This window comes from Pan paniscus, chromosome 17 (assembly GCF_029289425.2).
Source record: "Pan paniscus chromosome 17, NHGRI_mPanPan1-v2.0_pri, whole genome shotgun sequence".
Lineage (NCBI taxonomy): Eukaryota > Metazoa > Chordata > Mammalia > Primates > Hominidae > Pan > Pan paniscus.
The window spans coordinates 72,628,958-72,651,899 of NC_073266.2; the positions used below are offsets into that span (position 1 = coordinate 72,628,958).

At 40.6% G+C, this 22,942-nt stretch overlaps 1 long non-coding RNA gene across 1 annotated transcript; it reads right to left on the reverse strand.

The window, feature by feature from the left end:
• Positions 1-3,514: 3,514 nt before the first annotated feature.
• On the reverse strand, positions 3,515-21,910 carry LOC130540979 (uncharacterized). Its single transcript, XR_008955016.1, has 3 exons — positions 21,724-21,910; positions 14,571-14,700; positions 3,515-6,268 (listed from the first exon to the last, which is right to left on the reverse strand). It is a non-coding gene; the product is annotated as an uncharacterized LOC130540979 (long non-coding RNA).
• Between the last annotated feature and the right edge of the window lie 1,032 nt (positions 21,911-22,942).

Here is a 22,942-nt window from a genome sequence, read left to right on the forward strand (position 1 = left end):
GGGTAGCAAACCCAAATGCCTCTGGGAGGGCAGACCACAGGGGAGCTAGAGGGCCGTGGAACTAGAGAGCTCATGACTCTCCTAAGGACCACTTCTCCTCTGCTCCAGGCAGTTGTGGCCAGGGAGTATGTTGGCTCAGCAGTGCCAGAACTTTAGATCTTTAAGAAAATTGAGAAATCCATAATTGATTTGTAAATGCTGAAAGCCTTTATTGTTATTATTATTATTTTAGAGATTGAGTCTTGCTCTGTCACCCGGGTTGGAGTGCAGTGGAACGATCATAGCTCACTGTAACCTGAAACCTCTAGACTCAAGTGATCCTCCTGCCTCAGCTTCACAAGTAGCTGAGACTACAGGCTTGTGCCACCACACACGGCTAGTTTTTAAATTTTTTTGTAGAGATGAGGTCTTACTACATATCCCAGGCTGGTCTCAAATTCCTGGTCTCAAGTGATCCTCCCACATCAGCCTCCCAAAGCGCTGAGATTACAGGCATGAATGATGGAGCCCAGCCATAAACCAATTTTTTAAATAAATACAAACACTGTGTAGGCTAAATGAAACAATTATGCAGGCCAGATCCTGCCAGTTTGCAATCTCTTTTTTAAAGGTTAAAAACTGTGATAGTAGAGTTGCTGGCAAAATTCTTACTGGTGAAGGAGGTATTTTGTTTTATTTGGGAGATGGTGATCTTATGGGAGATTCTCGGTTGTCCTAAGACACACTGGACCCTCCCAGTACAGTCTTATGGGAAGGGAGGATATTAGTGCCTGGTGGGATGGAGACTGTGTAAACTACTGAAGTTCCAGACGGTGACGTGGTGAGAGCAATTGGGAAAAACACAGTACAGTGTCCAAACTCAGGGGTGGCTTAGGCAATTATCAAAGGCCAGGGCAGCCCATTTGGCAAGTAGGAGCTTGAGAGTCAAAGAGCCCAGAGGGCAGGGGACAGACAGCCTTGAGTTAGGTGACTCTGAGATGTTGTCAGTGCTCTTAGAACAAGACGCCTTCCAGTGGATGGTGATATGGTGGAAAATTCTAGCAACTCAGGAAAGGAGGGAAGAAGAGAAGAGGAAAGGTGTTCTGACCCCAGCCAAATGGGCTAGGATTCAAGGAAGGGCTCAAGTCCCAGAAGAGGGGATCAGATAGGGTATAGGATGGATGGGAGCAATATGTCAACACTGACACCGAAGGGAGCACAATGCAGGCTTTGAGTTTGCCTGATGGCAACAAAGGCAGTTGGACTGCCCTGGCTCACCAGGAATCAAATCTGTCAGGAAAGATTCTTAATGACAATCCCTACCAGTTGGGAGACTAGGATGGTAAGTTATTTTGGCCCAGCATGAGGGGTGAATTTGGGTGTACAGCTGCAGCTCATTCACCCATTTAGCTGTGGGGAGCTGAGAATGAACAAGGCAGATAAAATGGAGCAAGTCCTAGTTCTCCTGAAATGACCTCAGATGGACAGGTGCCTACTGTGCTTGTGTTTGAAACACTGAGGGAAAAAAATCAGAACCTTCCTGTCATCCACGGTGCCAGCTCTATCCTAGGTCATTGTGCACCTTCAACTTTAAAAATCTATAGTCCTGCCATGGTGGCTTATGCCTATAATCCAAGCACTTTGGGAGGCCAAGGCAAGAGGATTACTTGAGACCAGGAGTTTGAGACCAGCTTGGGCAACATAGTGAGACCTGTCTCTACAAAAAAATTAAAAATTAGCTGGGTGTAGTAACTGTGGTCCCAGTTACGTGGAAAACTGAAGCACGAGATTCACCTGAGTCCGGGAGGTTGAGCTGCAGTGAACCATGGTTGTGTCATTGCACTCCAGCCTTGACAACAGAGTGAGACTCTGTCTCAAAATAAACAGTAAAAATTTACTTATAGATCTGGTCTTGGAATAACACAGAGATACACCTCATATAGACTATTTCAGAAGCACATCAGGGAAGTTCTTAGTCATTGTATTAGTTCATTCTCAGGTTGCTATAAAAAACTACCTGAGCCTGGATAATTTATAAAGAAAAGGGGTTTAATTGGCTCAAGGTTCCACTGGCTGTACAGGAAGCATGGCTGGGGAGGCCTCAGAAAACTTACAATCATGGTGGAAGGTGAAGGGGAAGCAGGCACATCTACATGGCAGGAGCAGGAGGAAGAGAGAAGGGAAAGGTGCTACTCACTTTTAAACAACCAGATCTCAGGAGAATTCACTGTATCATGAGAATAGCAAGGGGGAAATTCACCCCCATGATCCAATCCACCTTCCACCAGGCCCCTCTTCCAACACTGGGGATTACAATTCAACATGAGCTTTGGGTGGGTACACATATTGGTTTCGGTTTTTGTCCCTGCCCAAACCTCATGTTGTGGATTTTTCACACTTTCCAAGAGTGAGAGGAAGCAAATATGGACTATTGTCCTTCAAAAGAGACTAACATACTAGCATAATAAGAATTTACCCAGTTTTCTTAGTGACTGTCTTCTACAAATTCCCATCCACCAAATAAATGACAACTCCTTTTTTTTTTTTTTTTTTTTTTGGGACAGAGTCTTGCTGTGTTGCCCAGGCTGGAGTGCAGTGGTGCTATCTTGGCTCGCTGCAAGCTCCACCTCCTGGGTTCACACCATTCTCCTGCCTCAGCCTCCCGAGTAGCTGGGACTACAGGTGCCCACCACTATGCCCCACTAATTTTTTGTATTTTTAGTAGAGACGGGGATTCACCGTGTTAGCCAGGATGGTCTCAATCTCCTGAACTCGTGATCCACCCCCCTTGGCCAACTTCACTTTTATGCTTGCTTTGATTGACCATGCAGTATGCTATAGTGGTAAGAACATAATGGAAGAACTTATCTATGAGTAACTTCTGGCTTCATTGCTTATTTATTGGAACGTTTGGGGAAAATAACTAACTTGTGAGCCTCAGTTTCCTTGTGTTCCCATGAATTTAACAACATCTGCTCCATTTACCAACTTCACAGGGTAGTTGAGAGAATTAATGTGATAACTTGGCTAAAGAAATTCACATGCCAGCAATTGTCAATGCAGAGGGGCTAATTCTCCCAGAAAGGATAGACCTAAATTTCTGGGCGGTTAGAAAAAGGATTGAAACTACATTTTTATTTGGAAGGCAAAGCTCAACTAAAACTTCGATGTTGATTCTCACCTGGTGGCAGTTCCTCAAGAGCAGATTCCTCATGGGAAAAATATTTAGGTTTTTCCAAAGGGGATAGGGTTTTGCACAATGCTAGCCTATGTAAATGTAAGATCTTAGTCCTTTGATTTCCATTATACTTAGCATTCTTATTTGTCTTATGTTAACAAAGGTGCATGTTATAAACAGGAGGGACTTCTGATGCTGCTTTAAATCTGGTGTTTTTGTTTGGTTGGTTGGTTGGTCAAAGTGACTTTCACAATTAAAACCTTGAGCCTGACTCTCTCTTAGTGACTCCATTCCTTTGAGAGACTTCAAAGGAAACTTAATAGAATCATGGCATTTGAGCAGGAAATTCAAAGGAATGGCAATCAAACAAGAGGCTTATTTTATTTTTTGAGAGAAAATTTTACAAATTTCATCCTCAGTGGTAGAAACAGTTTTGTTGGCTTGACTGCAGCTGTGATAAACAGAGCACTCCTTGCTGTTTTGCATGTAGATGTTTATGCATGACCAGGGAAGTGCTGAAGCATTCCTCGTTAACTCACACACCTACAGCTTTCATAAAATCTAAGTGAAAACAATCAGTGCAAAAGGTTTGAATTCTGAGTCATATATCAGCATTCTCAACCCAAGCTCCACATCATTTAGTGAAAATGCTGTTATTTCTTTGTAAAACATTACTGTTTTTTTTACCTGCCTCTATTTTTCCATAAGCATTGTTTCTCCCTGCATCTAAGGAAGAATTTGGTATGATGGAAAGCACTTTATTATTCTTTTCGCTAAACAAAATTGGGTTGACTCCACTGTTTACAGTTTGTATGGCTGGGGCAAGGTATCTTACCTGTTTTCTACTGTAAACTGGATACAACCTCAGAGCCTTTCTCTGAGGAATGAGAAGTCAACATGTGTAAAGCGCACGGGATATCATAGTGAATGCTCTATAAATGATTTCTCTCTGGCTTTTTTTTTTTTTTTTTTGGTCTCCTAACTTATCTATTCAAGCTTTTATTTCATTTTGATTCTCAGTTCTGTTTCTCAAATTTCAGATCAAGGATGCTTTAGAAGTAGAAGTAGCCTATTACAACATTCATCTTATGGGCTCCGGGAAAACACCGGGTGGGGCCACAAAGCTGAAATGATTTCCCCAAGATGAGACAGAGAGTCTCAGAGCCAACCCATGGTTCCTGATTCTAAGACTAGTGCTCTTGCCATTAAAAAAATTCAACTGTTTCTTTAACTGATTAGCAGAATTTATTTCAAGACTGCTTTGCCTAAAATTATCTATAAGACAGTTACATAAGCCTTTAACTCTAATTTCTTAATACCAATCCAGGATCTTTTCAGTTACTGGAGCTTCACTGTACTGCTATCTTTAGGGTACACGCCAATAAAAAATATTTGTCAGAGGTTATTTACAAGAAGTTCTTTTGCTACTTTGGTAATAAATTATTCTTAGATCCTTAGATCATACGCAGTATGGGCCAACCCTTAGAGCAATTATCACAACCACAAACTCTTCTAAAAACTGACATAGCACCTGCTGAACAAGACTGCCTTAGGAAATTCCTTATCCATTCTTTGGCTACAATTCCCTACTACATTTTGGCCTTGGCTAATTGGACCAGAGGGTGAACACCTGACCAAAGGCAAACAATCCATTGGCTGGTCAGCATCCTATTAGGAGGCCTGAAATGAAAGCTTTGACCAATAAAAATCAAGATAACAGGTCCAATTAGATTCTATCTCAGAGTGAAAAAGAGCCAAAGTCAACTCGTTTCTAACAAATGCTGTGATCCACACTTCAGATTGGAGTCTGTGAAATATGCACCAACTTCAAGACAATTCCGTGGTAAAACTGGAAAAAATTAGTCATTAAGACATTAGCCAGGATGTTAGTGGTATGAGAGGATATAAACATGCAGCCTTGAAATTAAAATACATGGCCTTTAGGCTTTGACCTAGATATCTCAACAAAGTGAACAAAGAATAGCATTAAAAGTAAATAAAAGATTGAGGCAGGAGGATAGCTTGAAGTCAGGAGTTTGAGATTGGTCTGTGCAGTACAGCAAGACCTCGTCTCTACATAAAAATGTTAAAATTAGATACAAATATAAGCCCGTAAATAATCTTTGATCTTAAAATTTCTAATTTGGAAAAGTGTCATTTGTATGGTGTTCTATATTATTAACGGTTTCAAACTTTAATCAGAGATATCTTTCCTTTTCAGGCAAAGCACACACCATGAAAGATACTGCTAAAAGTTTTTAATATTGCCAGTAATATTATCAAGGTAATTAAAGGGCTTATAATAATATTTTGTAATAATGTCTGAATATCTTAGTGATTAAATTTGGAAAAGTCAAACTAGATAGAGAATGACACTGAGAAGGGTAGATAGCACAGGGTCCAAGGTCAGGCGTGGTTCAACAATTGTCCATAGAAAGTCTTTGTTTTCATCAGGATATATGAGTTGGAAAATTTCGTGATCGTGGATGAAGTTTTCTTTGTACTTTCATGAAAAACTACCATTTAAAATTTGGCAGATGTTTAAAAATGATGATTTTTTTAAAACTACCATACCAGACAATGTCATTTGTAAATCGATGTGTAATTAAAACATTTTGAAAAGATGCCCATACCAGACCTCCAGATTTTCTCCACATTTGAGTAACTTGGAATTTGATTTTCTGCATAGCCTGTTAGCCATTTTGACTGAAAGAGGACCACACCAAAGGCAAAGGCTGGTTGTTTCAGTCCAGAGATGTGCCTCCATAGAAGAATTACTTTGAACAAATCTTAATAGATTTTAGGAAAATATTTTAAAATCAACTGTTGGAGAATTTAACTATTTTCATATGAACAGTTTATTGCTTGATTGTTTTTCCCTTCTTATTCTTCCATGTGGTTTTATGCAGAAGTGATCTGGTTGTAAAATATGAAGAGATGGCAATAAACTCATTTGGCATTATTTGGATCAAGCAGCTGGTTGACTTAAATCAGTTATATCACTTCTCTCCACCTCCATGCGAAGCACTGGTCCGGACCACCATCTCCCTCACCTGGGTTACTACAGCAGCTCCCAGCTGGTCTCTCTGCTCCTCTTCTCACTTCTCCAATCTATTCTCAATGAAGAAGCACAAATGAAAAAATATTAATTGTATCATGTCACTCGCCTTCATTCATTTAATGAGCCCTAATCACAACTCTTTAGCTTCCTGCCACATTCAGAGTAAAACAATTTCCCATTCTGGCATTTAGGGCCATCCTTGATCTTGCCCTTGACTCTTTCCAATCTTGACTCCTCTTTCCCTGGGTCACAATCCTCTAGCCCCACTGGGCTCCTCTCATTCCACCCCTGGAGCACACAAGCTTTTCCTCACCTCAAGGCTGTGCACATGTTCTTTGCTCTCTCTACTGATAGTCTCTCCCTCTCCTCTCCTTTTTTTCTCAAAAAGAAACCCCTCTTCTTTTCAGGATAATGTCAACTCTTCAAGTAAGCCTTTAACACCCAGCTAAAAGATCCCGTCCATCTCAGTCCCTTGCTGGTTATCTTCCCAGCGCATATCACAATTAAGAATGGCTCTATTGCTTTATTGTGTGTTATCCATGGGAGCTGACAAATGTCTGTCCTCTTAACTCGTATCTTCCCAGCATCCAGCAGAGTGCCTTGCCCATGGTAGGTATCTAATAGGTATTTTTTGAATTAATAAGTGAATGAACAAATGATATTTCTTTCTGAAATCTTTGTCATCAATCTAATCTGAAGATTGGGGATATTCTAAATACAGTTTAAATAGCCTTATATTTCTTATTCTCAGAAAATGGCCAAGATATACTTCTGGGGCTGAATGGCTAGACCTGTTTTCCTATGGGAGGGTATGGGGATTCTAGCCATGTGAGATAGCCCATATTTTCCATCTTGTGTTATGCCAGCACTCAGCAGTTTTTATCCCAGTCTTAGTATAGCCCTGAAATCATGGGAGAATATGAATACAGTGAAGTTCAGATGGAGGGTGGCTCAGAGTAGGTTCCCTGGACTAGAGTCCAGCAACTAAAATCCAACTAGTCAGGCCAATGGCAAATGGGCAGCTCCTGGGCACCATGCAGGTTGCTACAAAGAACTCAGATTGAGTTTAGGAGCTACTCAGAGGAACCTGGAACACAACACCGCATCAGCTTGGAGAACACTTTCAAATGCTGAGAGCTTTCCTTACTCCAAGGGCATGTTTGTGAGCTATACTATCCAACCCCCTAACCCCTCATACTTGGAGAGATGTAAATCTGAATGGCACTTAAGCTCTTTCTCTCTCGTGGATATAGACTGAGATCTTCTATGGGCAAATCATTTTCTAAAGAGGTATGTCATTTCATAGTTTCTTCCTAGATTTGAGGGGATGATGCTATCAATTGTCTCTTAGACTTTAGAAGAGAGTAGCCTAAGTTGAAGAGTTGCTTTTGTCATGCTAACCAACAGCCAAAGCAGCAGGAATTGTGTGATTGAGGGGAACTTCAGGCAGCCCAGGAGGTGCAGGAGTTTATATTCTCTCTCTGTGGCCTACTGAAAGGACTTTCTGATACATACACCTCCAGGGGAGTGGATAGAGTTTATCACATAAACGCCTCTAGGGAAGATTACTTAGGTAAGACTGGAAACTCAGAGGATCTGAGTAGGGCCAAAAGCCAGAAACTGGTGCTCTGAATTATAATCCAGATGTCCAGTGGGAAATGCAGCTTGGGAGAGACCTACACAAAAGTCCTCCAGCAATTTTGTAGTTTTTGGATCGTTTACTTTAACAAGCTCTTCCCCCACTGCACTCCCACCTCTAACTTTGTTTGTTCAACCTTTCCTATATTGACTTTAAATTAAAAATAAATTTTACAAAACATAACACAATAGAGATTCGATGGCTAAGTGATCACACAGCACTTGCCCCAAAGAATGAAACAATTAAAATCCCGTCAGTCTTGATAACGTTTTGTACCGTGATGCTAGACTTCCTGTTGCTTTGACCTCTCTCCTTCCGGCATCCTGTCCGGGGACAGAAATGACACCACAAAGGTTTCCTGTGCCTGTCCTCTCCACTTCTGACCCCTCACTACATCCTCTCTCCATCTATTTGGAGAGCAATGATTTGGTTCCTTTGGAATTCCTCCCAGTTCATATATTTGATGACACTTGTTGCTAATTTGGGATGCCAACAATGCAGGCAAAAGCCCGGGCTGAGCTCATACCAGCCTTTAGCCTCCTACGCCACTAGCATACTGGCAAATTGGAAATGCAATATTCTTAGCTATTTTTGGTCATAATTTGTTGTGGGATCCCTTCTCACTGCAGTCTTCTTGAGTATCCTGGATATCTGAAATAAACTAATATCTTAAACTCTTTTAGATACTTTTTCTGTGCCCACTCATTTTGAAAACACCTCTTGAAGTATCATAAATCAGCGTCCTCCTGTGCAACTGTGGGAAGGGTCCTCTGGACAGAGGCTGAGGTCAAGGACTCCAAGTCTGGGACCAAGGAGCTACCATCTTGCTATTTGCCCTGGTGCCACAGGAGCCTTCCTTTTCTTCCCCAAGCATCTCATGTCTGTAGAATTAAGATGTCAGCCCATTGCATAACAGCCAATGGCCAGCCATGCTTAATGCTGTGGTCTGCAGAGCATTCAGTACATTGTTGCCAGCCAGAAGATATTAAATACAAGTCATGACCATACTACCATAGAATAATAATTAAAAGAAGATGAGTTCTGTTGCCTTCATGGTACTCTCCTCCCCATAATTTAGCAGCTGATGGGATTGGGAAGCCAGGCCAGGTACAGAAATGGGGCCCCAGGTGCTGTCTGCATACCTTCCCTGCACCATGAGGCCTTGGTTCTGAGCCCTGTGCTGTCTGCCTGCTGGCCAGCTGCCTGTGGACACCCACAGATGCCCCCCTGCTGCTCCAGACACACCACTGGAATTTATTCCCAAACAGCACATGTTGGGTTCACATTTTCATCCTCTTCCTTCTTAAGGTGAAATCTCCCATTTTTTCCTCTACTGAGAGACCCTACTAACTTACTTTATCTGAATCCACACCTGAACATGATCACTTACCTTTCAGAAGCCAAAAATTAATTACTGGCCTTGCCCAAATCTGCATATCCAGAGCCTAGAAATGCTAGAAGTATTTTGCAAAGTGTCTGGCACAGAGAAGGCATTGACTATGTGGCTTACTGAAGGGAGGGAAGAGACAGAGACAGGAGAGGGAGTAGGAAAGAGGGAGTGAGAAACATTCTAAAACCCAGAGACATTCTAATGTTAAGCCTTCCTTGGGTCATTGCAAGCCTTTCAAAGAGACCTACATCTAAGAGAAAACTATAATTTTACCACCTTATGTGGTTATGTGCTTTTATGACTATCAAAGATATGGAGATGCCAGGAAGAACAGATTGACGATAGCAGCAACAAAAGCAGTACCTAAGAGTTATGAGAACTTTTTGGGAGGCACTTTGAAATCTTTGACACGTGTGGACTCATTGAATTTCCAAAATAATGTCATGGATATAGTGAGTAATACTGTTATAGCTGTTTGATAGATGAGCAGATGGAATTTAGAGAGATTGAGTAACGTAAAAGTTAGGAAGTTGGAGGGGGTGGTGTTGAATTAGATGTCACATCTACTTAGGGGTTTCTTTAGGTCTTCTCTGAAGGTTCTATGACCCTTCTCCATGGTTCCAAGTTCTCAGAATGTGAAGAAGGCAGGCTCAGTGTCATCTTTTCCTGCTGTCTTAACTTGAATGCTTTATGATTTGATACCCTGAATCCTCTTTGCAACTCTACTTCGGTTGGGATCTCCTGGTGCCCAGCATACCTGTCTCCCTAATCCCGCAGCCTCCTGAAACAGCCACGTTCCTTCCCTGTATTGCCTCCTCGTCTTTCAGTGGGGGGTGATAACAATTCAGGCTCTTTCAGTTGGGTGCCATCAAGGCTTTTGTGAGTTGCTGCTATGGAGACAAAGCACAGGTACCGTTTCCATTTGCCACCAATTGCTATTAAAAGACAGGCACGGGATGGGAGCCCAAGATGTTCAGTGAATCAACCTGGAACTTACCCCTTTTTGAAAATTCTAATAGAGGGTAATTCATGCATGTTTGTTGGTGAGCCATCTGCCTCAGGGACCGAGCACAGGTTAGATAATTAAACTCAACCTGTTCCTGCATGGCTGTCTGACTTACCATTTACCTCATTTCAGACTACTCGCCTCCAAAAACCCACTCTCCAAACTGGTTAACTCATTGTTCCCCCAAAACACCTGTCCTGCCTTCTTATTTTTACTCATGCCATCCCATCCACCTGGAATGCCCTTACTTTACTCTCCCTTTCCAGATCCTTATCATTTGCTTCACAATATGTTCCCCAATCACCTTGCTCACAATGATCAGTCTCTCCCTTGGATTCCAATAGTAACGAATTCTATATAATTTGTCTGGTAATTAATCACGTGCTGCCTTACAACATTCTATTCTTACATTAAACTGTTATTTAAATCTTTAATTTTAACATAACTGTTTCCATATGTTTGTCTTATTTCCTTAATTGGAATATAAGATCTTCAAAGGCAGGAGATATATTATATAATTGTATCCCCTTTAGTACTTGGTATGGGGCTGATTGTTCATCTTTCTTTTTTTTTTTTCCTTTTTTTTTGGCAAGTGGACAGCCAAAATTATAAAATTTCAGCCAATTACTTTGGTAATAATAGATCAATAATAGTTAAACATGTATGAATGAGTAGAGAATGTGAGACACTTTCTAACCCAGAGAACTGAGGAATGAGCAGGAACAAGAGGACTTTTAGGAGTCCACTGGCCAGATCTCTTTCAGGAAGCTTTCAGTCTGCTTCCTTTCTTCCAAATGAAGACATATAATTCTAGAAAAATGCCTCCATAATTCTTCGCTTGTCTCTCTTTTTCTCTTCCCCATCCTTTCCACCTTGCAACATGCATACTTTATTTCTTCTCTTTTTCTTTCCTCTTGAGTACTCATAAAGACACGTCCTAATGCTTTTACTGTGACTGTGACATCTTCCTTTGCTACTCAAGGCCAGGGACTTTGAACCCTCATTGCACAAATAAATAATTTAAAAGACCTTAATGAAATTCGTATATGTGGTAGACAGCCTCTGTGATGACCCTCAAGGACCCCAGACTCCTAATATACACACTTCTGTAGAGTCACATTCCTCAAGTGTGGGCTGGAACCAGTGACATGTTTTTAACAAGTGGAAAATAGCAAATGTGATAGTATGGCACTTTCCAGATAAGGTTCCAAAGAAACTTTGGTTTCTGTCTTGCCTGCCTTCCCCGCCTCCTTTCTCTGAGCCTTCCCTCTAGGGGAAGTTCCTCTAGGGAACAACAACTCATATGTTGTGAACAGCCCTGGGAAGAGACCCATGAGGCAAGGAACTGCCAGTCCAAGGGCTCCGAGGTCAGCTGTGGGAATGAGCTGGGAAGCAGATTCACCCCCAGTTGAGTCCTCACGGCCCTGGCCAACACTTCATGGTAGACCCTGAGCCAGAGAACTGAACTACACCACCAAGATTCCTGACCCACTCTAGCTGTGAGATTGAAAACATTAGATGTTTTAAGCCACCAAGTTTTCAGGTAATTTGGTATGCAGAAATAGATAACTAATACAGTATTTAATTATGGTTAACCATTCAGAAAACAGGCAGGATCATCTGAATGCCTCTAATGATGTTTATAACATTTTCCTTTTGTAAGCTTGAAAAACATAGATGGTTCATTTCAGACACAATAATTGAGTTGATACTAAGTGGTTGGTCCACTTGCTCCATGTTCTATTGTCTGTCTTTGATCAAAGTGAGTCTGGCTGATGATTAGCAATAGATCCAGAGCTGGGCCAAGATTTCACAGCTAGATAGATGTCTGATAAACTAAAGTGTGGAACAAGTCACTTAGCCTGCTGTAATTCTCAAGATGATCAGGGAAAAACTGGTATCCTCAGTGGCCTAGTCTCCAAAGTTCAGCAAAGTTCTAGTAATTACTCAGGAAAGAACTAAGCTTTTGCTTCACTATTTGAGATTGTACCTTCCCTAGTCAGGATAAATCTCACTTGTTTAATGGACAAACTGGGATCAGCAAACCATAGCTCATAGGCCAAATCTACACCACTGCCTGTTTTTGTAAATAAGGTTTTATTGGGTCATGGCCACACCCATTTTTGGATATGCCTGTCGCTGCCTTTGTACAGCAAGGACAAAGTTGAGAAGCTGCAACAGAGTCAGTGAAAGCCACAAAGCCTAAATTTTTTATCATCTGACCCTTTGCAGAAAAAAAATGTGTTAGCCCCTGCTCTAAGACAGTGAATTGCACACTGTATTTGAAGGAGCACTGTTTCTACCAAATGGCATTAAATGTTACACGGGAAAACAATAGATAGGTTCCAAATGTTGGGAAATACCAGGTCATACAAAGTTAAACAAGTTGTTTGCTGCAGAATTTCTCTGAGCTCTTACTAAAGCTCCAAGAGAAGGACATGGAATGCTGCATGTTTTACAATTTTTTTGACCATAAAGCTCTTCATTTCAGAGAGCATCCCAAGAGACTAGTGTCCAATTTCCTGGGAAATGCTATTCTAGTGCTATGAGAGCAGCAGTTTTCAAAGCATTGACTTTGCAAAGTATGGAGTAGACATAAGCATCACCAATTTTTGACTTTTAAAAACATTCACAACAATTGGAAAATACACAAGGAAACGGCCTTACTAATCGTGAGCTCAGTATACAACGGACATTTGGAAAGTCAGATAAATATAAACATAAAGTTGCTTGCTAGTAGCAGGCTCTGTTTTTTCAGAGCCAGACACGCTCAAAAAAAAATCCTAAAGTTGAAAGGAGAACAACCTGATATTTTGCTTCAGTAGGTCTCAAATTTTCTACCACAGAGCCGCCATATTTCATGCCATGAGGTCTCTGCCTGGGAAGAAAGAGGGTCTAGGTTTTAACAGCCAATTTGGAAAAAAATATGGGTTTTACTACTAAAATTTACTAGTCCAACCTTTGTTCTAGAAATCAGGAACACACTTCTAGAGGGCCAAAAAGATAATGGTCACAGGTAGCCAGCCATGGACCAATGACCAAGGTTCAGACCCATGTTATAACTTTTTGCCCCACCATACTATCCTGCTTGTGGCCTGTGGGACACATTTTCTGGATGACTGGCCAGGCTAGGGGCCTAGCCCATAAGCTTGGGAAACTGCTAGCTTACTCACAACCTTGTCTGAATCAACACAGGATAGGGGAAAAAACACCAGAGTTTGGTAAGTTCAAATGAAGACAATAAATTACAAAGTAGGATGGAGAGTGAGATGTTTCCTATTGTCTCAGAACCATGGTCAAAGTCCAAAGGTGAGCTTGAGTTGTTGGTGATAAACATGTCTCCATAAGGTTTACTAGAGGCTCCATCTCTGAACTATCCCCAATGAAATTAAGAAAAGACTTGAGTTGGGGATGGGAGAGTGGTAACATAAAGTTGCTTGCTAATAGCAGGCTCTGTTTTTGCAGAGGCAGCCACATTCAAAAAAAATCTTAAAGTTGGAAGGAGGACAACCTGATATTTTACTTCAGTAGGTATTTGGTGAAGTGCATGCTAGTGAAGAAAGTTTTTTCTGTCATGTCTTTGTAGTTGTGGCTAGTGGTGGTGCCTCTCTCTCCTCAAAACCAAGTAAGGCAATCTCCAAGGGAATCCTGAATAGATGCTGAAGGTGACTCTAAGAGAGGTAGGCTGGCTGGATACATGCTAAACTGCAGATTTTGAGGTCTTCTCTGATGAGAGGAGTGGGGCATTGAGAGAGCATACTAGGAAATGAGGGGTAATGCACACTATCCTTTTTATTTCCTGATGCCTGCTGAGGTGAGAGGAGAGAAGGGTGTGTACTGGATATATGTCACCTGGAGTTTTGGGAAGGTGCATATTTGAGTATAGAAAATAGTGTTCACTTAGAGACCAGAGATTCCTGAAGGTAGTTGCTCTAGGTCAGTAGCCCAAGACAGCAATGGCTCGTCATGCAATATACCTGGAAATGAGATATGGGCAGCCCCATCCCATTTCAAGGCTCTGTGGACCTGGGAAATACAAAAGAGGACTCCAGTGGCTCCCATAGCTCCATGGAAAGCAACATGGAAGCTGATGATAAGAGCCGTAGAACCATTCAGGATAACCACTGGACCAAGCAACGGGAGACCCAGCACAGACAAGGAGTTGGAGATGTTTATCACTGCTCAAGGCCAATATACAACTGCCCTCTCTGGTGGAGGTGGAAGTTCCCAGTGATGGAGGGGGCCAAGATGAAGCTGAATGCTGTCCCTCAAACACACCACTTCTATGGAGGCTGCCAATGAACTGAGAGCACCAACCTCAGAAAGGACTGGCCTGAAGCAGAGCTCGACCAGGACAGCTTCCTCCCACCACACACCAGTCCATCTGTTTCTCATCTGCTGACCATGCCACGATGGGCCAGAATAGGATCCAGGAGGCTTCTGAAGTCTAAAGAAAGGAGTTCAAAGAGAGAAGGAAAGATGTAAGTACACGAAGAACAAACCACCAACCTTCAAGCCACTGGAGTCACAGACTGGGGGAGTCAACACTTGTGGGGGAGAACACAAGCTCTGAATCTGATTTGAGATTGAAGTATCAAAATACAAAGGACTGAATCTTAAATAACAAAGTGAACTGTTCTAATAACCAAAAGTGACAGGAAAGTTAGAGGAGCAGGCCAAATTGCTGTTAAGGGAGTTACTTTCCAGCAGGAAAGGTGGGTCAACATATCCTCGTTGAAGGGGTTGTCATTGTATAAGTGTAAAACTGTTTCATTTTTATACCCATAACATGTTGAGACTCCCTAATAAATTTGTTACGTAAGGTAAACACTTTGGACAGAACTTTAATGCTTTCATATTTCTACTGCTTTTCTTCCAAAGGATTCTGAAGGCAACATGCCAATATTTTCCCCATTCTGCAAATTAGCACACGGAGAGAGTGGTGTTGGTTATCAAAGGGACTCAATCTATCTACAGCCTTCTGTCTCATACTCATATCATGAGGCGGCTCACTCCCCCTCAGACCCAAATGTGATCCGTTTTTAATTGGGAACAGAACTTTTCAATTCTTGAGCCCAAAACAAATTAAAAAGTAGAAGAAGGAGGAGGGGAAGGACAAGAAAAAGGTTTGCTTTTCCCCTAATTTGAGAATCTGTGATTTCTCACTGGTTTTATCAGTACCAAGATTTTTTTTGTTTTGTTTTGTTTCGTGGGGTTTTTTTTTTTAATGATTCTTTTCTCTTTTTTTCACAGTTCTCTATTCAAGACTAAATTTATCTGCTTTAAAAAATCCATCTGGCTTTTGTGTTATGGAAGCCCACACAAGCCTGCACCAACCGTTCTAGAAGCAACAAAGAGTTATCAAATGGAGTAAGTTTCAAATGAAGGGACAGCAAGTTAATTAAGGCCTGAGTTTCTTAATAAGGAATGAAGCACAGTGGAGACTTGAATGATGCCAAAACACATGAAAGTTTCAAAGACTAAAACAGTTTGTGAGGAAGAAAAAAAGAAGTGACTTGGCCAATTTTTTAGGTTCTACCCCCAAAATAAATATATCTATTCCCATGTGTATCAACAGACAAATGTAAATATCACTCAAAGAATCTCAAACTAACATTAACATGAGAATGAAATATAAATAATTCTGAATGTAAAGCCTAAGTATAAAACATAGTATAAAAAATGTAAATATAATAAAACTAGGAATAACAACATTGCATTACATTGATTGTTAAGAGATTGTCACTGGTTTTCTTCAGAAACTTTAGGCAGATTTTCCACTTCTATACTATTCTTGACAAAGTTTAATTTCTTTCAACCAATGGATGAACAATGTCCAATAAAGTGAAACCTTTCTGCAAAAAAAATTATTTTATTCAAGTGATCCTGGTGCTAATGAGATGCATTGCTTTTAGGCTTTATTTTTAATATTTTTATATCAATGTTAATGGGCAAGAAAAATGGGGAAAATCTCTTAGGAAAGATCAATATATTTCTAAGTTATTGAAAAGCCTGTAGATTTAAAATGTGCGTAATATATTCCTGCTATACTGGCATGATCTAGGGAGAGGCCCTACTAAACTAAGAATTAAGGGATCTGAAAGCTCATTTCAATCCTGCCTCAGATGTTTTCAGGGAGATGCTTTAGCACATGGTACCTCAGTTCACTCCTCAGAACAAGGAAGCTGTTGATAGCCACACCAAATCCTGCATGCCTCTAGGAAATGAATCAAGAATTCATGTGTGAAATGTTTCTTTGAATTTTATAATGAAATGGTATCTTATAATTGTATGATATGGCAAAGTGAAATCAGGGTGTGGTTATGTTGAAACGTTTCTGTTTCTTTGGCTAAACCAAAGATAAACAAGCAACTTTTTCTGAAAGCAGACTTCCTTGGGGGAAAATCAAATTGTTGCAAATTATAGAAAGGGAGAGAAGACAGGGAGATGGATGGAGAATTTTGAGGAGGGCATAGACCAGACAGGCTCAAAAAGCTCAGTTACCATCCTGTTAAAATATAACCCACAAAATGTTACACCATAGCATTCTTCACAGCCATCTGCTTCTGCCATCAACTTTGATTCCCACAAACAGATTTCAGAAGTTGAATCTGGCCCTCAGTGAGTTTAGGAACATTCAGCAGGACTATCTGTATGTGATCAGAAAATTCACCAACTCTCTATTCCTGTCTCCAGAAACAATCTATCTCTCATCCTTTCCAATTAAGGCATAACATGGTCTTATAATTCCTTGTAGCTTTTCACATCCTTCACAGGGCCTAGCAGAAAATTTAAATATCGTTTGCACTCCCATCCTTTTCTCTCCATCTCCACTTCCACCCCTGCCCCCAGGCCTACCGTGTCAAGTCATCTTTCCTCAGCTGGATGACTGCAATAGCCTCCTACTGGTTTCCTGTCCTCCACTCTAATCTCTTTCCCACAGCCACAGTGAACTTTGTCCAAAGGAAATCAGATTGTGTACTCCCCTGCTTAAAACCTTCCAATGGTTTTGCATTGCACTCTAAAAAAAAAAAATCTAACTCCATGTAATAGCTGCCAAGACTTTATATGTCAGTTAGTCATTGCTGCATAACAAACCACCACAAAACTCCATGTCATAAAACCACAACAATTATTTATTTTTTATGTATCTGCTTAGCTGGTATAGGCTGGACGTGGGCTTATGCACGTATCTTTGGGTTGGTTGGGGTTCTATTTCACATAATTCTCCTTCTCTTACCCGCAGACCTTATGCTAATAAGCCAGTCTTTTAATGAGGTTTTTTTTTTTTTTTTTTTTACAATATTGACAGGCAAGCATGACCTGGGAGTGGATTTACCCACTAGGCATAGAAAGCACAATGACTAGGGCCTGCAACACTTTTAGGAGTCCAGATAATTGCTTTAATTTTACATTATTTTAAAATCAGGAGGAAATCTTGAATACAATATTAATGCATATTTACAAATAAATTCACTAATATATTTGTCTTTATACCAATGCAGGTTTAAAATATATTTTTGAATTTTCTTTATGGAGGAAGTGGCCTGGAAGGTAAAAATGCTGAGGACCACAAAGCTCATAATGCAGCCTTGCACAATCCTAGTTAATCAAACTTGAAGCATAGAAAACTCATTGTTGGTTCTCTGTTCTCTTACTTAAGTAAGTCATGGAACATCATGAAATGTCAATTTCCTCCCTAAAATAAAACGGCGGTAACTGGCAAGAGATTCGCCTATCCTATAAAAGTAGAGTACCCCAAACACTGGGTGATTCCTCCTTATAGTCATTAATTTGCTCTACCCTGGAACTCTTGGCTGGTTTTGCTTTTATGAGAGACACAATTTTAAAACAGTATTGTTCTAGGTCTGTCATTGCCACCATGGGTCATAATATAAAGGAACAATATGGAGAGTTACTTTAGTCCTGTGCAAAGAACAGAGGAAGACTTTATTCTCCAAAGTTTTATACCACTTTCCAGGAGTCTCCTTTACATTTTAATTCTATAAAAGTCCCATTCATATTATCAATTCTATTAGGTTTATAGAAATCTAATGCTGGCCAAACATCATGAGACTCAGAGGGGACGCAAAAATAGAAGTTACTGTTTGAAGAAGAGAAGCAAAACGACTCTTCCTCTGTAAAGATAGTTCAAAAGTAAGAACTTTCTTTGTCTTGCATAGTCTTGTCATTCTCACAAGAATAAATGTTCTTAGTGACCATCTATATATATAGTTATTCCATCCATTTTAAAAGAAGCTGTGTAATTTTTTTAGATCACTGTACATAATACATTCCAATGTTAACTGTGTCCTTGTGAAACTCTAAATTAGGTTTATAATCTTTAAAGTATTTTGACATAATTCTTTGCTTTTTTAATGGATAGTTAATTTCCTGTTTCCATGTAACCCTTGATGACTCTGTGAAAGCTTGGATTACTTTTCCTCTCTAGTTCCCAAACCACAAATGGGAAAAACTGAAATCCTGCAGTGGCCACATCAGCTACCTAACTATTTTCACAGATTCTGAAATTTGTTTCCTTGCTGAACTGGGAGAGAAACTTTCATAGCATTTTACCCTCTGGAATATAAAATTAATTTAATCTTATCTTTGTTTACACATACTTCTTGGTACCCAGCAGTCCTAAAATACCTCCACGGACTCCATAACAATATGACTTTTCATGGGCTCCACTTTTGGGGTGTCCATGTGTCTTGTGGCCCATGAATTGTAGAAAGCATTTCTTCTTCCCTAACTCTGAATCTCATTCCTAAAATTTCGTAAACTTAGGCCAGTCATCTATTCATCCCTTCATCATACTTCTGAGCATAACACTGAGATACATCTTCAAATAATACAGAGGGAGATTTTGGAACGCCCAAGCATGTCCTCTGTGGCATCGACTCCTGGGCAGGAAGCGTGGGTGGCCCGCTTAGGGTCACCTGTCAGGGTGTCTGGTCTAAAAGAAAAAAGGAAGAACAGGCTTGAATCTCAGCAAGGCGGCCTCTTCCTCTCAGCTGTCTCTTTCATTCTAAGGAAGGGGTCTCTGATTTACCTGGTGGAACTAAGGTAGTGGTTGTCAAAGACAGGCCCTGAGCCAACAGCGATAACATCACCCAGGAAGTCATTAGAAATACATATTATTGGGCTTCACTCCAGACTTCCCAAACTGGAAACTCTGAGATGGGGCCCACTGACCTGTGTTTTAACACTCCCTTCAAGTGATTCAAGTTTGAGAATCACGGGACTAAGATGTTTTTATTAAAACTGAAAGTTGAACCCACAAATTTTTCACTTGGCCCCACCAAGGCCTTATTCAAATCTGTGCTTCCTGGTCCCTATTAGATAGCTCTGTTGCAGGTGCTCGCTGCAACCTCTGCCTTCCTGGGGCACAGGTAGTGTCAGAAAAGGATCCTTGTAAGATGCATGCAAAGTCGGCTTCAGTAGCCTCCTGTATTTCCATTCAGGACTTCTATCCTTCAAATTCCCTTCATGAGTTTATGTTGTGCTCACAACCCCCAAATCTCAGTGGTTTAAAACCACAGGGATTATTATCAATCATACCACATGTCCAGTGTGAACCAGTGGGAGGAGGGAACCTCTGTCCATTACGGTGATTCCCACTGTGGGACCCAGGCTGGTACCAACTCATATCTTGCCTGTGAATGTGGCAAAGGAAAACAGTATGGCAAGGTACAGAGTGGCTCATCAAACTTCTGTTCAGAAGTGACACACAACACTTCCTCTCCCATGCCATTGGCCAAAGCAGATAACATAGTTATGCCTGGTCTCAATGGGGCACTAAAGTTTAATCCTACCCCAAGGAGAAGAAGTGTCTATTACCAAAAAATACTGCAATCTTACTCCATCCTCCAAAGGGCTATACCGTCAATGTAGAATTTCAGACTCCATGCTGGACAATGGAAAACCGTGTTTGTGTGTGTGTGTGTGTGCACACGCACTCACACACATGCACACACATGTGTGTGATGTTGAATGGATCCAGGATGAAGAGGGATTCTCTGGGAAACCTACTTCCTGTTGGCTCTTAAGCATAGTCATTGGGCCATTTTCATAAAGGACAAAAAACAGTCACATTGATGGAATGCCATCTAAGTGCTGGCTACTATGCCAGACCTTTTCTACTCATATTCTCTCTCAAGCTTCACAGAAACCTTATGCAGGAGAGAAAGGAACTAACCTTGTTCAAAGAAGCCAAGGCCCAAAGCAATTTAGTAACTTTGCTGTAGTGACAGAGGATATGGTAGCACTAGGATACTAAGTTCTTGAGGACCCACGAAGCTCGATCTACTCCCAGGAAAATACAGAGCTGAAGGGGAGACGTCTCTCTCCCATGTAACAAAGAGAATCATTGATTCTTCTGCTGACCTGCATGTTTCTGGTGATCCCCACTGGTGCAGAATTGGCCTTTAGTCATGGTGTACAGATCAGTCTTAGTCCAATGTGATTGTTACAGGTTGAACATCCCAAATTCAAATCCAAAATCTGAAGTTAACCAAAATGTGAAACCTTTTTTTCTTCTTCAGAGACAGGTTCTCACTCTGTTGCCCAGGCTGGAGTGCAATGTGATATGATCAAAGCTCATTGCAGCCTTATACTCCTGGGCTCAAGTGATCCTCCTGCCTCAGCTTCCCAAGTAGCTGGGACTACACATGCACGTAACCACATCCAACTAATTTTTAAATTCTTTGTAGAGATGGGGTCTTGTTATGTTGCCCAGGCTGATCTTGAACTCCTAACCTCAAGCAATCCTTCCACCTTGACCTCTCAAAGTGCTGGGATTATGGGTGTGAGCCACAGTGCCTGGCTAAAATTCAAAACTTTTTGAGCATCAATATGATGCACAAATGAAATACTCACTGGAGCATTTCAGATTTCAGATCTTCAGATTTGGGATGCTCAACCAGTATAATGTAAATATTACAAAGTTTAAAAAAATTCAAAGTATTTCTCATCCCAAGCATTTCAGATAAGGGATACTTAACTTGTACTATCAAAGTGAAGCTGTTTATCCCCTATGAATACAAATTTTCAGGGTTTTAATTGAGAAAGCAGTTCTTCAAATAAAAGTAGAGAAAACTTTGTTATTTTTACTAATGAATATCAAGAAGTCTACTCAAATCTAGAGTGTCCCTAGATGAATAAAACCAACAAACCCTAGCTGAATGAAACCATGAACTCTGCCATTTTAGAAAAATAAAATAAAATAAACCACACTTTATAGCTTTATTTGAGGGAAGCCCTTTGATTTACATTATTAGTGGTATATAAAAAGAAAACTTCTTTAGCTGTATTTCACCTTCAACAGCACTGCACAACAAGCAGCAATAATGCACATTAGAGTGTATCACTGGTGGAGAAACTAAAAGGCAAGGATATCCAAGAAACAGAACCCTGCAAATCAGGTAACAAGCAGCTAACTTTGTCAACTCAATCCAAAAGTGCTTACCTCACTCAGAAATGGCACCAAAGCCCTTCATGCAAACGCATCATGAAATTATGTCGATGTGATGCTGAACTCAGCAGCTCCATCAGCAGGACACCAGCTGACTTCAAATGTCTCCCAAGAACACCATGAGCTAATGACCGTGAATGCTATCCAGGGTCAACCCCACAGCATCCCAGGAGACAAACACCGAAAGCCCAAGAAGGATGTAATCTTTCAAAGAGTGAGTCACACTCACTGAAGTGGCTATATGGCATAGAGACAACTAAATATTTATTGTTCTGTAATATTCAAACTGTCACCATTAGAAAACAATTTCCAAGAAATTTGTTGGTTTTTATTACCAAGCCCATTATAAGTACACTTGGAAGAGAAAAAGTCTTACTAACTGAGGAGAAATGCCACAATAACACAGCATTGTAGTACAATCATGCATTTTTCATTCAAGCCCTAGGAGTGACTTGTGTTAACATAATATGAGCTTGGAAGATCTCAGATGTAAGTTATGGAGCTAGCATAATCTCCAAGTCAACTGCCTATAACATATTCATTTCTTTACAAATTCTCTAAGAATGATAAATCCAGCCTGACTTTAATTACTATGGTATCTTTCTATATTTTCAATAACATACATATATAAATCCTAAAATCCAACAAATAATAAAGCAAAAATCACTGAATACACATACAGTGTACAGTTTTAGGGAATACTCTGAACTGGCTGATAGTCCTATCATTAGCTTGTTACGATCTACAAGCTCAGCCTATAATTTTTCCTTTACTGCACTTTAAACTCCCTCTCCATCTCAACAATGATGCTGAACGTGTTCATATATCACATACAGTATATCTCTTCATGTTTTCCAGATGGTATTGGATAAAATGGAAACAAAAGAAAGATGTCGCAAAGAAAAATAGATGTTTTTCTACTTTCATTCTTAACACAGCTTCTCATCTGGTAGAGAAAAATACAAACCCACACAGAGCTGATGGAGAATCTCAAGAGATACAGTTCATTTTGAGGAGATACACATTGGATCCATAGGTTCAGGCTTTTCTTTTGTCCTCAGCCAATCTCAGCAAACTAAGGGTATGGATTTCCTGAACTCGGATGTACAGTATCGTTGGCTTGTGCTTTCAGCAGCGATTTAGTGGAGTGGTTTGGATATAATTAGACTCATTCCAGTATTTGTCCCTACAATGATCCCCATGCTCCAAAGAA